The 12,952-nt window shown below is 40.3% G+C and overlaps 1 protein-coding gene across 2 annotated transcripts in view; it reads left to right on the top strand.

The window, feature by feature from the left end:
• Positions 1-6,367: 6,367 nt before the first annotated feature.
• The window catches only part of macroh2a2 (macroH2A.2 histone), a 56,893-nt gene continuing 50,308 nt past the window's right edge, over positions 6,368-12,952 (top strand). The window contains exon 1 of one of the 2 annotated variants that reach the window (XM_072282598.1): positions 6,368-6,680. The gene's annotated coding sequence lies outside the window, so the exon portion shown is untranslated. The remainder of the gene's footprint in view (positions 6,681-12,952) is intronic. The other variant, XM_072282600.1, reaches the window with a different exon arrangement.

The raw sequence follows: 12,952 nt of genomic DNA on the forward strand, positions 1-12,952 counted from the left end.
CTTTTTCAACTTTTCCCCCTTTCCCCATGTAACATTTCTCCTCATTTCACTGACTGCAATTTTGCCATATCATCCACCTGTCCTTCCCCACGGTCTCACTACACATTGCATGCCAAGTGCCCTATTCTTAGCCTAATCCATCCGGTTCCCATTCCCCTGACAACTTGGTTTAAACCTTCCCCAGCAGCTCCTGCAAGGATATTAGTCCCCCTTCTGGTTCAAACCTGTCCCTATTGTACAAATCATATAAAAGAGCTTTGACCAGCGACCAATCCAGACATCAGAAGTTTTGAGAGGGGAGGATTTCAATCAGGTCCACTGCCCAAGTAGAAAAGGCAGCAGTGGGTTACTACAGCGAACAAGAGCTTTGACCAGCACCTGGGGAGATCCCATTTTGTCCAGGCGCCCTGTGGCCCCAAACCCATTGCCTTTGATACCTACCTTTTGTCCTCACAATTCCATACCTCTGCCTGGACCATGTCACGCCTATCCCTTGCATTTGCATGCCCCCAATTACTGGAAGGGTGCTGAGCTGAGGCCTTGCTATCCCAGGCATGGGTTGCCAATGATGTCTCTCAATTGCAGGGAGGTCTTTGCAAGGTCTATGGCTGAACTGGTGACCCACTTCCGGTCCGGTTTTGTCACTCCTGCTTGGTTTATTAGCTTGTCATCGGAGCCCCTCAGTGTTAACACAACTCTACACTTTGCTCCTGGAGGGATTCAGCTCCTCCACTACCGATGACGATGGAAATGTAGCTGGCCTGATCTTATGAAGAGCTCCACTGAAGAAAAACCTGGAGGGATCCCCAGCCACCTCTGCAGGTGCTTGTTGACTTTCCTCTCAATGCCTTCTACAGTGGTCATGGGGAACTCGAACACCGTGAAAAGCCAGAGCAGCCTTGGCAGAAGACCATGCTGGTACAGCCATATCTAAAATCTACTATATAATTTACTCTGTCATTTCATACCAAAATAATTTTGATTCTTAGTTTTCACAGTGGACTCCTGTTGCCACTGAAGTTATTATCACTAGATCTACCTTTGATCTCAGTACACTCTTTCTGTTCCAATGATATTTCTTGCAGCCTCTTTGCTACAAAATTCAATATACATAATGCCTAGGATTCTTGATCCATCACAAGAGACATGCTAACAAATCTTAACAAATATGTATCTCAGCTACTGTCCTGAAAACCATCTTCCATATCTTGTATGAAATCTTCTTGAAATTTTCCTGCTATTCTTTTGTCTTCTGCTACCTACAATTGTTTCACTTTATATTTCCTGGCAGCCGTTTGTTCCCATTGTGGCCCAATGTCCTTTCCAGTTACTCCTCTGAATCTACATAATCAAATTTCCTATGAAACTCAACAACTGGAAGTTCCTTTCAGTGAAATAGTCATTTCAGGGACCTTTTCAGTTCTTCATCCAAGAGTTTAAGCTTCCAATAAATAATGTAAAGGCACATTGACTGGGTTTCCACTTTTGGTACATTTTCTTTGTCTTTGGGTCATGTTGCTCCTCCAGTTAAATCTTCACTCGATATCAGCTTATGCTTTAGCTCCTGATTTTTCCAGACACTTTTCATATCCGCTTGTACTACTGGTTTACTTGGGTGTCTGTTTCTTTTCTCTTCTTCACAGTAATAAAGGCAGAGCAAATAATTCTGGAAGAGAGGATTTCTGTTTCCTGCTTTTGCTCATTTTTTTTCTATCCCACTGACTGGAGAGTTTAAACTGAACAGACTGGATCTAGCCCCAGCCCATACTGCTGGGGAGCATGTCAACTCTCTAAGTTGCCTCTGCACTTCTCCAAAATATATGCAGAACATCACATTGCTGTTAACTAGTAGGAACAGCTAAAGTTGTGTATATAGGTGACTTGACCCAACATTAATTGGTTGTCCATGGTATCAATATTCATGATAATGCTTTGAGCCTTTATTATATCTTGATGGTAGTTTTAAATTCACTACAGTCTTTGCTTATTCCATCATCTGTGGAATAAATCCTACTTACTGTGCATTCCCTTTTTGTAACATAAAGTTGTATGTCTTAGAACAATACAGCTCTTCAGCCTACGATGTGCTGACCTTTTAACCTATTTTAAGATCAATCTAACCCTTCCCTCCCCAATAGCCCTACATTTTTCTTTCACCAATGTGTCTATCATTGTCTCTTACACATAACCTCAACTCTGAACAGTTCCAGAACCTTTGGACACACTTCCAAGGACTCTACAACTCATGTTGTCAGTATTATTTATTTTCTTATTTATTGTCTTCCTTTGCAAATTGCTTATTTGTCAGTTTCTGCGCGTAGATTTTCATGTATTCTATTGTATTTACCTGTTCTACTGTGAATGCCTGCAAAAAAATGAATCTTTAGGTAGTATATAGTGACATATGCATAATTTGATAATAAATTTATTTTGAACTTTGAAATGTCTCTAATGTATAAGCCTCTACCACAACACCTGGCAACAAGTTCCACACAACCAACAGTCTGACATCTACCTCAGACATCTCCCCTATAATTTCCTCCAATTACATTAAAATTATACCCTCTTGTATTGGCCATATCCGCCCTGGCAAAAAGTCTCTGGCTGTCCACTCTAAACAGAACATAGAACAATACATACAGGAACAGGCTCTTCAGCCCCAATATTGTGCTGAACCAGATAAATTAGTGATCAAATGTCAAACTAAACTAATCCCTTATGCCTACACAATGTCCATATCCTTCCATTTTCCTCACATTCATGTGCCGATTTAAATAACTCAAAAGTTTCTAGTGTATCTGCCTCTACCACCACTCCAGGCACCCACCACTCTCTGTAAAAACTTGCCTCTCACATCTATTTTAAAATTACCCTCCTCATCTTAAATACATGGCTTCTGGTATTAGACATTTCAACCCTGGGAAAAAGAGACTGTGTGTCTCCTCTATCTATTTCTCTCATAATCTTATAAAACTCTGTCAGATCTCCCCTCAGCCTCAACTGCTCCAGAGAAAACAACTCAAGTTTGTCCAACCTCTCTTGATGGCATATGCCCTCTAATCCAGGCAGCATCCTGGTAAACTTCTTCTGCACCTTCTCCAAAGCCTTGATATCCTTCCTATAATGGGGCAGCTAGAACTGAATGCAATGCTCCAGATGCAGCCTAACTAGAGCTTTATAAAGCTGCAACATAACTTCCTGACTTTTGAACTCCATGCCTCAACTAATAAAGGTAAGCATACCATATGTTGCCTTAACCACCTTATCAACCTGTGTAGCCACTTTTAGGGAGCTATAAACCTGGACCCCAAGAACCCACTGCTCAACAATACTGTTAAGGACCTCACTATTGTCTTGTTACATTCAACCTACCAAGGTGCAACATTAAACTCCATCTTTTATTTCTCTGCCCATAACACACCTGCAACTGATCTATATCCCGTTATATTCTTTACCAATCATCTACACTATCTATAACAGAACCAGTCTTAATATTGTCTACAAACTTACCAGCCCACTTATCTACATTTTCATGCTGGTAATTTATATACATCACAAACAGCACAAGCAGCATAGTTCCACCCAGGCTTGACAAGAAGCTCGGAGACCTCAGCCTTGACCCTGCCTTGTGCAGCTGGATCCTGGACTTCCTGTCAGATCGCCAGCAGGCTTTAAGAGTGGGCTCCCTCACTTCCAACCCTCTGACTCTCAATACAGGAGCCTCTCAAGGCTGCATACTGAGTCCCCTCCTTTACTCCCTGTATACCTATGACTGTATCGCCACCCATAGTTCCAATCTGCTAATTAAATTTGCAGACGACACTACATTAATTGGCTTTATCTCAAACAGTAACGAGGTGGCCTACAGGGAAGAAGTAATCTCTCTGACACAGTGGCGTCAAGAAAACAAACTCTCCCTCAATGTCGCAAAAACAAAGGAGCTGGTTGTGGATTACAGAAGGAATGGAGACAGGCTAACCCCTATTGACATCAATGGATCTGGGGTTGAGAGGTTAAACAGCTCAAGTTCCTTGGCATCCACATCACCGAGGATCTCACGTGGTCTGTACACACCAGCTGTACACAACAGCGCCTCTTCCGCCTCAGACGGTTGAGGAAGTTTGGTACGGGCCTCCAAATCCCAAGAACTTTCTACAGGGGCACAATTGAGAGCATCCTGACTGGCTGCATCACTGCCTGGTATGGGAACTGTACCTCCCTTAATCGCGGGACTCTGCAGAGAGTGGTGCGGACAGCCCAGCACATCTGTAGTTGTGAACTTCCCATGATTCAGGACACTTACAGGGACAGGTGTGTAAAAAGGACCTGTAGGATCATTGGGGACCCAAGTCATCCCAACCACAATCTATTCCAGCTGCTACCATCCAGGAAGCAGTACCACAGCATAAGAGCCAGGATCAACAGGCTCTGGGACAGCTTCTTCTACCAGGCCATCAGACTGTTGAACTCACGCTGATGTTACATTGACTGTTCTATTTATTATACATTATTACAAATTACTATGATTGCACATTTAGATGGAGACATAATATAAAGATTTTTACTCCTCATGAATGCGAAAGATGTAAGAAATAAATGTACCAGTACAGATCCCTGCAGAACACCACTAACCACAGACTTCCTGCTAGAATAAGCCCACCACTCTCTACCTTCTATAGGCAAGCCAGTTCTGAATCCAAATGGTAAATTCATCATTGATCCCATGCTTTGACTTAATCTTCTAGCTGAGCCTCCCATGAGAGACCTTGTCAAACGCTTTCTAAAATCTATGTAGACAACATCCACAGCTCTATTTTCATCAATCACCTTCATCACCTTGTCAAAAAACTCATTCAAGTCAGTAAGACATGACTTGCCCAGCATCAAGCCATACTGACTCTCCCAAATATGCCTGTTAATCAACTTGTACACCTCTCAAGTCATCTTTCATCCTACTTTGCTCCAAAGAGAGTAGCCCTAGTTCACTCAACCTGTCTTCAAAAGACATGCAGCATCTCTCATCCAGGCAACATCATAATAAATCTTCTCTGCACCCACTCTAGTGCTTCCACATCCTTCCTATAATGAGGCAATCTGAACTGATCACAGTATTCAAGTTTTAAACTCGAATCTCTGGATATATATCATATAGTTATATTTCCACTGCTCCACGAAAACACACATATGACATTTCTCTCTCTGTGCTATGATTTATCTGTTCTTGCAAGCTGGTACAAGGTACATTCTATTGCGATTAAAAGACAAAGTTATTTTGAATGGCCAGGGGAATTCTAAGGCTTCACCAATGAATAACAATCACTGACCAGTTGTTTTTCTGCCACTTGGGTTGCTGCGGCTGGCTAGCATCATGCCAAATCTTTACATTCAAGTAATAGTTCTATTGAAGGAGACTCTGCCGGCAATGGCATTATTTTCCTTGTTGCTTTGCCTCATAGGTTCATGCCTACACCCTGAGCAAATTAAAACTCTTTTACATTATTCAATGCAATTTCCATTGAAATCTCAATTCTAATTACCTTTAAAAGTACTATCCTAGACATTGAAGTTGGGCTCCCATTAAATATGTATTCATCACTTAAAGAACGTGATTGAACATGAGCCTCCCCTGGATCTAGAAATGCATCCCACAGAGAAAGTCTACGCCTGTATCCCTCCCTCCCCCGACACACACACACACACACACACACACACACTCTTCTTTCAAAGGATCACTGATATGTCACCTGAGACAGAACAGTGGGTGATAATCAAACTCAGGTTTCATTGTGAACCTTCATAGGAACTAGTCACTGTTGAGGACACCCAGGAATACTCACTCCTGAGCTTACCTGTAGATTGTGATGGAGTCTTCTAATTTGGATACCAGTTCCCAAATGTTTGCAACTAAATCATTTACAAGAGCAACTGGGCTGGGAACAACTGTGTCCAAATTCGGTGGTAGGTGGCCTGTTTAATTTGATGCAAATAAATAGTTTGCATTTTAGGGAACAGTTAAGAGTTTTAATGGCTGACCTGGAGTCACATGTCAGCAAACTAGATAAATTTAATGTGAATTAGAATTATCTGTAATAATTTTAAGTTACAGAATGTTAATTTGAATTTAAGTTTCACAGATACCCTTTGGGACTTGCACTCAAATATCTGCCTAATTAATTCAACCACCCGTCAATGTTTAATTTTCCTTTGTTTATTATAGTTCAGACCTTCGCTCAAGGAAGCAGCACTTTTGGTTTGTGTTTTTTTTTGTTCCATTGATCCCACCCAGTTTTATTAAGAAAAGGCACAACCATTTCGACAGAGAGGTGACTCGGAGAGAGAGAGAGAGGGGAAAGAGGGATAATAGAATGTCTCTTTAATACGACAAAGTGGTACATAAGCGGGTGATAACTTGCCTCACATTGCTCAATATCTGCCGACAAAATGTGTGCCAACGGTTGGTTTTAATTTGTTTTTGTGCGTGGTGAAATGTGGGTCTTTTGTAATTCGCCCCTCTGTTAACCTATCCTCCCCGGCCCTGATCATTTTCCTTTGCTGATAGGCTGGGTTTGTATTTTCAAATGGGTTTTGCGAGAGCGAGAAAGAGCTTCCCTTTCCTGCTCCGTACACAGGATTAACGGACGCCAAGGATCAGCAGACTCCACTGTCGCCCATCAAAGGAGGTAAGCACGAAAAACTATTAAGTATGTTTTTATATAAATAAACAGAAGAGCGGGCTCACTTGGCAAGGACGAACGTTGCTCGACGCCCACAAAAATAAATCTGCATTGGCAACTGAGGCTTGTCCCTGACACTTTGTTGTGGGTGTTGATTTCATCTCTGCTGTGTTTAAAATACTGGATAATTGTGATTACAAAAAGTAAAATATTCTGCTCGCATTTATTTCGCAAACGGATGTTTCGTTTGCTGAAGAGAAATGTTTCGGCGGGAATGGGGTCGCTCGGCCTAGTGGTTTTATCGTGTGTTATACGCGTTTCTGTTTCTAGGTCTCGAGGTTTGCCTTTATTTTTAGTGCTTTTGAATACAAGGAGAGTGTTTTGTTCCAAGTTACCGATTCCGCTCGCGGTGCCGAGCCCTGGAATAAAACCTTTTTCAGACGGCTTGCAAGCACTTGGTTAACTCCACGTATAAATATAACTCAATTAAAATATGCACATGAATTGAGGAATGCATACCGTGCCGAGTCCCCCCCCCCCGCTAGAAAATCGCGGGTTTCTATATGCTGAGGGGAAGCCAGGCTCGGGAAGGCCTTTGAACCAAGGCCCTGTTCAGGCCGTTGCTCCGGGATGACGGTTGAGCTCGCGGTTTGAACGGCACCGCGTTCCGTTCGGTTGAAAACGAATGGAACGCCTTTGCTTCCCGCCTTTACTGCAACGCGCGCCTCCCTGTGCAAAAATGGTCGGGACGTGCCCAAAAATTTCAAAGATTTCTTTTAAAAAAAAAACTCATTTTGTTCCTGCCTTTCATTTTTTTTGTTGCTATCTTTCTATCCCGGCCTACCTGAATGTGGGTTCGGAGAGAGGGTTAAGTGTAAATTAAAACTTCAAATCGTTTAAAAAAAACCTACATGCAAAAATACTTAAACAGGTATTGTGCTCAGTAGATTAAGAGGAAAACAAATTGTATGAACTTTGCTAATGAGAATTGAGTGTTGTTTCGATAGTACTAAAAGTCATGATTAGCTGTAAATCAGATTACTTGAAGTAAGCATTAAGAACGTGGTAATAGAAAATATAAATAAGCAGAATCATAATAGTTTTATCAGAGGGGAATTCACAACTTGACTTTTTGAAGGTATAATTTAAAGAGTAGATGTGGGAGACCAAGTATATTAAATGTTTGCATTTTCGAAGGGCTATATTAATGTGAAAGATTGGCTAAAACAGTAGGAATAAATGGGAAAAAAAAGTTGACAAGCTGATCGGACGGCAATTGCAGAGAGAGCACTAGAAAGATCTGACATATCAACTTGAAATGCTTTGTTTTGCTTTCGATAGATGTTAACTGACCTGAGAAATTCTAGCCATAAGAAAGTCTGCACATGCTGAAATCCAAAGTAACGCACACACAGTGCTGGAGGAACTCAGCAGGTCAGACAGCACTTACGGAGAAGACTATACATCGTTCTGGGCCGAGACCCTTCATCAGAATTCAGAATTTCGGCCCAAAATGTTGACTGATTATTCCTCTCCATAGTTGCTGAGTTCCTCCAGTACTTTTTTGTCTATTTCAGATTTCCAGCGTGCCATATTTTGCTTTTGTGGCAAAATATAATAGCTTTTTATAAAGCTGATATAACTAGGGTGCCTGAATCAATGTTATTAATAATTAAAATGGGGGGGCATACTGGTATCTGAATTTGAAGATAAAAATCCTAGAAGGAAAGTGAGCTGTGGGGATCATGCAGTATTTGCTAAGGAGATCAAGATGGGGAAAGAGGTGGAGAAGAAATTTGGGTATGTGTAACATGGGAATACTCCAGTCTGATACATGGATTTCAGTAATTGCAAAGTCCTTTGAAACAGATAATTTCATAGACCTAGTTGTATGAATAAGGAAAAATTAACTTGATCATTTATCTATAGCTGATCCCCTACATTGAGACTGCCCCTGGACTCTGGACTTGTCACTGTAAGCTTCTTGGCATTAATTCTTGGTCTCTGTTCTTGTATGCATCAGTGAGATCACATTTGTTTCCTCTAAAGTGTGGTGATCATAAGTCAAGCTTTCTTAGTTCCTTTTTGTAGGACAACTCCTGTTTTTAAGGAATAGGACTTGTATAATAATTTGGGTTGAATCCTTCTGGGATATGAAGACCAAAATAAGAGTATGCTATTCGTTACATGTTTATTATTGTCACAGGTGCCAAGATATAGTGAAGAGATTGGATAGCACGTAAAACTAGACAGATTATTCAAAACACAGGACACCTAGGCAATACAAAAGGAAAAACAATAATGCAGGGTATGGTGTTATAGTTACGGAGTGTAGTGCAGGAAGGCAAAAAAGAGGCCAAATGGGGTATCACATGGGGTCTTGCAAAAGAACTGTAGAGTTTAAGCAGGTAGGTCTGCATTAATTTTACACTGCAAATTACAGTAACAGCTAGTTGGACCATTTGCTCTTCCTGCATGTTTAGCTTTTGCGGTTTTTTAACCAATACACCTAGATGCCTATGTACATGAACATATACTAGTTTCTGACTTAAAATTCTCTTATTCTTCCTACAAGGAAGTTTAATCTTGCACTTTCCCCACATCATAACCTATATTCCCTCCTCCAATACAGTTCCTAAAGCGTCATTGCCTTTTTCAGACTGTCTATACTTTCCAAGTTGATGAAGTTTCAGCATGATATCTAAATTCACTTTCCCACTCTTTGCATGTCAAAATTAACATGCAGGAACAATAAACTATCTGGGAGCCAATGATATGTTAGATTTTATTGCCAGATAGATGGGCTGCAAGAATAATTAAGTTTTATGAGCAGAAAAAGTGTGTGGTGTCTGGAAGTTCCTGTCAGTGTGGTTTCTTCTCAGGGATCTGTGGATTATAAGTTCATGAAAAATACTGTCCCTTCAACGCAGCCTCTGAGGCTCCTTACAATGTGAAAGTTGCTATTCAATTTCTTCCTTCAATTGAACATCAATAGCCTTGCTATCCATAACACAAGATGAGGACTCATTTGTTTATGACGTAAAAGAACTAATATTATTTAAATACTGCAAAGGAAAGAAACTGGTTATGGGGAAGGTTATAATGGCAGCAACCATTTTTAGGTTGAATAACCTTTCAAACAAACCCGTTAAACAACCTTCCAAAAATACATGTAACTCCAGGCACACAGCAATGCTGTGGATATTTAACTGACCTCTGAAGTGACTTCACAAATTTCAAGGCACTTAACAATTAGCAAAAATTGTTGGTCGTGTCCATATCCTATGGATGATCCTCGACCTTTGGCTTCAGCAATCTTCAAGCAGGCTTCAGTTATGTTGGTGCCTAAGAAGAGCATGGTATCTGGCCTCAACGACTATTGTCCAGCAGCACTTGCATCCACTGTGATGAAGTATTCGAAAAATTGGTGATGAAACCTCACTTCTTCCTACCTACCTACCTGGGAAGTGACTTGAATCTGCTCCAATTTGCCTACCAGCACAACAGGACCACAGTAGATTCTATCTCCTTGCCACTTCACTCAACCCTTGGAATATCTGGACAGTGAAGATGCATACATCAGGATGCTCTTTATTGACTACAGTTTGGCATTCAAGACCTTAACTTGAATACCTCCTTGTGCAATTGGATTCTTGATTTCCTCACTTACAGACCCCAGTCTCTTCAAATTGGCAAAAAACATCTTCACAATTTCCATCAGCACCACAAGGTCGCGTGCTTAGCTTCCTTCCCTACTCACTTTACACTTATGACTGTGTGGCTAAGCACAGCTCCAATACCATTTTTAAGACTGCTGATGACACCACTGTCATAGGCCGAATCAAAGGTGGGGAAAAATCAGCATATAGGAGAGAGATTGAAAATCTTCCAACAACAACCTCTTATTCAATATCAACAAGAATAAGGAGCTAATTAATTGACTTCAGGAGGATGAAACCAGAGGTCAATGAGCCAGTCCTCATCAGGGGATCAGAGATAGAGGGTCAGCGACAATGTTCCCTCTAAAGTGTGTGCCTGTGCACGTGCACTCGTCTTTTGCTACTAGCACAAAAAGGAATTTAAACTGCGCATTAAAGGTTGTCACCCACTACCTCATTGGCATGTTGAGTATATTTATTGTACACAATCATATTTCCTTTGCCGGTTTCTGATGTGGACAGGGTCGACAATGTGGAGTTTGTGATGATTTATCTGAAGATTTTAGAATTGGCTTATTTATACTGTTTTTATTGAAGAAATTATTCAGTGTGCACATATTATTGTCACTGGGCAAAAAATTGCAAAGCACAAGATCTTTGCACACACTGGTCATCACAAATTAGAGGTATTATTGTCCAACAACTTTAGATTCCTCAGTATTTTGATTTCAGAGAACCTGTGCAATTGCAGAGGTAGCATGGCAACGCCTCTTCTTTCATAGAAGTTTATGAAGATTCAGCATGACATCTAAAACTTTGATAAATGTCTATAGGTGTGTAGTGGAGAATATAGTGACTGGCTGCATCACATCTGGTATGGAAACTAACGCCCTTGAAAGGAAAATCCTACAAAAATTTGTGTCTACGGCCCGGTGCATCACCGGTAAAGCCTCCCCCACCATTGAGCACATCTACTGTGTTATTGCAGGAGAGCAGCATCCATCATCGGAGATCCCTACCACCCAGGTCATGCTCTCCTCTCATTGCTGCCATCAGGAAGAAGGTACAGGAGCTTCATAACTCATATCACTGGGTTCTGGAACGGTTATTACCCCTCAACCAACAGGCTCTTGAACCAAAGGGGGTAATGTCACTTGCCCCATCATGTTCCCACAACCTATACACTCACTTTCAAGGACTCTTCATCCTGCAAGAAATTGAATCTCGGGGTTGCATTTGATGATATGTACTTTTACTTTTGAACTTATTGAGCTAAAAATTTAGCTCAATTAAAAATTTAATTGAATCGGGATATTTTTTCTTTATCATATTGAAAATTGCATTACTGCTGATGTTTTTTGTTTGCTGCATTTTTCTTTACACCTAGCTTTTATGTAAATGCTATATTTTTAAAACCTAATCAACCAGTTTAATAATGCAGTTTGAAGAGTCAAGGTAATCTGTATTGCTTTCCTATTATAATATGTCAGCTAGGAGGTGATTTGAAATGTCCTTGATCTTGTGCTTGTAACCTATGAGATGCTTGTGGTCACACGTTTTTGTGAATGCATGGCACAAAGTAACCACACCACTGCAGTCATGCCATGAGGTGAAGCAAGCTGAGGAATCAAGTGACTGATGGGTGACATACAGATTGCCTCTGAAATGACCTCATATCAAAGAGAATTAAAACAGTGCAAGTAAGTATAAAAATGAAAAAAGTGAATTTATGGTCATTTTTAAAATGTAATTGAAACCATTAGCTAAAATTTAGAAAAAGCACCTGAAGCTTTTGAAGGTCATCAAGCCTATTCAAACGAATGGGGTATGTCATTTGTATCCAACCTCTCATCCCAATAAAGCAAGTGACCACTGCTAGATTCAATGGTGACTGGACACCTGACTGCCAGTGGGTACTGTACTTTCCAAGTTTCTGTGTGCAGGTCTGGAAACCCACAACTTGTTGATGCATATTTCAGTTAATTATTGCTGTTCAGAGTGGCATGGTAGTCAGCATTATAATCAGGAGAATGTCCTTATGCAATGCAGTCTTTTGAAAATGCAATTTCTTCTTAATGTTGTACTGATTTTGACTTTTGGAATCAATATAGAATTTTTAGATTCCAAGTTGGCATTTAAAAAGTTTTGGTGAAATTTCCTGAGAATTACTGGGTTTTACTGCTAATTATTTTTGTTCAAGAAAGTGTGTTCTTTTGTTTCGAATCTAGATATGCTGTGAAGTGATGAATTGCTTTATCTTCAATTATTTGAGTATTTTAACATTTTGTGGATAATTTGACAAATGGTAGAACAGGTACAGATAGTTGAACAAAATAGTGCAGATATTTTACTGTTGTAAAAAAGATGTTTTAAGAAGCTGTTTGACACATGCAGGGAGTGGAAGTGTATGGATCATGTAGAGTCAGAAGAGGTTTTGTTTAATTCCACATTAAACTAATGTGTGATTCTCAGTATTTATTTATTATGTGTTTGGTTTTTGTATTTGCACAGTTTTGTCTTTTGCACATTGGTTGTTGGTTTCTGTGTGTAGATTTTCATTGATTTTTATTGTATTTCTTTGTTCTACTGTGAATGCCTACAAGAAAGTAAATCTCAGAA

This window comes from Mobula birostris, chromosome 18 (assembly GCF_030028105.1).
Source record: "Mobula birostris isolate sMobBir1 chromosome 18, sMobBir1.hap1, whole genome shotgun sequence".
Classification (NCBI taxonomy): domain Eukaryota; kingdom Metazoa; phylum Chordata; class Chondrichthyes; order Myliobatiformes; family Myliobatidae; genus Mobula; species Mobula birostris.